Here is a 2,404-nt window from a genome sequence, read left to right as displayed (position 1 = left end):
TAATTTCTATAATTTATATTCGTGTTAAAAATCTAAAGAAGTATTAAAAAAAACAAGTAATAGTAGCAGATAAAAAGTTAACAAAATTAGTACTATTATCTCGATTGATCCAAATAAAAAGTTTCTTAAATTATTAACAAAAAATTGTGGTTGAGAAAAAAATAATATTTATTGGCATTGTAAATTATGTATGTTATGAACTTGTGATGGTCCAAGCTACGGTGATGAAGAAAAGCATCATTGTGAAGAGTGACACTACTAAAAGGGTGTGTCCTACACACTAGTCCTCTTCACTCCTTCAGATTCACACACTCACAACCATTAAAGTGTTTCTGCAACTTGACAAACCAATCCAATTCGGGACACTATTGAGGTGAATGCAGAAACTCATATATAGCTCTCTTATAATAACATGATTTATTTACTTTGCTCTAGGAACATATAAAGGACAAATAATACAATACAAACAAATAACATCACCAGTCTCAGACAGATTAAACATTAACATGTGACACCACATAGGACAAACTTGGGACAAGAAAATTAGAAAATATTTTTCTTCTTTTTAATTACTGTGCAATTCAATATGTTATTAAGATCTCTCACTGACAATTATATTAATGAGTTAATGGGGTACTCAGAAACACTTTTGGCCTCAATATATGTCTTAGCTCCTCAAAAGTCACACCCTGCTTTCTTTCTCCCTTTTTTTGTTTTAATTTTATAAGGTGAAAAACAGTGGTCAGATAAAGTAAACAAAATTTGAAAAATTGGAACATAATAAAAGTAACAAACGGCAATATAAATCATTCATTACAGTAGCCATTGGATTCCCATTAAAATTAGGTGAAGTAGTCTACCGTACCCTCTTTAAAATAAAGAATAAATTATTCCTCGTGATATATACAATAATTATCATAAATTATTCTTTCATCAGAACTTCAAGATTCATGTTCTCTTCTCTTTTCTTTTCAATTGACATTATGTTTCTCTTAAAATTTGATAACAATATCATTACATTTTTGAAAATCTTTACACATAATACCAAAAACATTGCCTGACAAGACAGATTTCTCTACTGCAGTAGAATTGAGGGATGAAGTAGCGTTTACAAGATTATTACTATTTGGACCATTGTCACTACCGTCCTGAGTGAGTCCACCTGAAAAACTCAGAACCGTTTGATAAATTGCGGTCACAATGAGAGTAGCAACTACCATGACAGTGTTGCGTTGAGACCATCTCCAGTAGGGAACTCATCCCAGTTCCTGTTTATGGCCCACCTGTCATAAAAAGTAACTCCACATCAGCTTTTGCATCATAAACAATAAATAGGAACTCAAAGCATCTCTCTCTTCTCCATTAGGAGGAACTAACTTTAGTCCTTATTGTGGTCCCACTTAATTAATTAATTAAAATACTTAAAATTAATATAATTAATTTTTTTCAATAATATTATTTAAATTTATAAATTTAAAAATAATTCATTATTAAAAGATATTAATATTAAATAAATTCATATATAATAATAATACACAATATATAATTCGAGATTATACTAATTTATAGTTTTGTGTTTACAACTGCTAATTTTAATAATATCATTAGCATTTTAAATTTTAAAAATAAAAATAACCAACTCAACTAAAAATTATTTTATAAGGTATAAAAATTAAATTTATTTTTTAATGTAAGTAAATTTAATTAATTATAATTTAATATAATAATATAAATAATATTCAATATTAATTATAATATAAATAATTAATATAAATTATTAATTAAATAAAAATATAATTTTTATTATAATTATTACTAATTTAATTATTATTTAATTATTTAATTATTTCAGATTTTATATTATTATTTTTTTATAATAACTTGCCAAATGGCAAGTTGTTATTGGTTAATTTGAGTCCCTGCTTAGAGGGCCTCCCTTACCTTGATCCTTGTGGGGGAACTCACTCCTTCTCTTCTCCAATGGTTAGAGTTCCTATATGTCAGAAAAAAGTCAAAGAGGAACTCACCATTGGAGGTGCTCTGATGTTCTCTTATTTGCATTATACCGCGATCCATTAGTATGAAAACAAGTAATCAAAGTAACGTAAATTTTAGTTTGTCTTCACGGTTGGAATCATCATCAACCAATGCACCACGTTTTGTTTTAACTTTCAATAATGTTTCTGTAATCGTTGGCGCATGAGCTTCAGTTAAGTCTAATCACTTTATATGTCGCGAGGAATAATTTACCCTTTATTTTAAAGAGAATAAGATAAGATTCACCAAAATTAATTATCAATATAAATTACACATATATTTATATATAAATATATAATATATAATTTTAATATACAAATAATATTTTTTAATACAATATAATACAATTCTCATCTGATATATATAT

Source organism: Arachis ipaensis, chromosome B06 (genome assembly GCF_000816755.2).
Source record: "Arachis ipaensis cultivar K30076 chromosome B06, Araip1.1, whole genome shotgun sequence".
In the NCBI taxonomy this organism is placed as follows: Eukaryota; Viridiplantae; Streptophyta; class Magnoliopsida; order Fabales; family Fabaceae; genus Arachis; species Arachis ipaensis.
Note: the sequence above shows the minus strand (reverse complement) of the source record.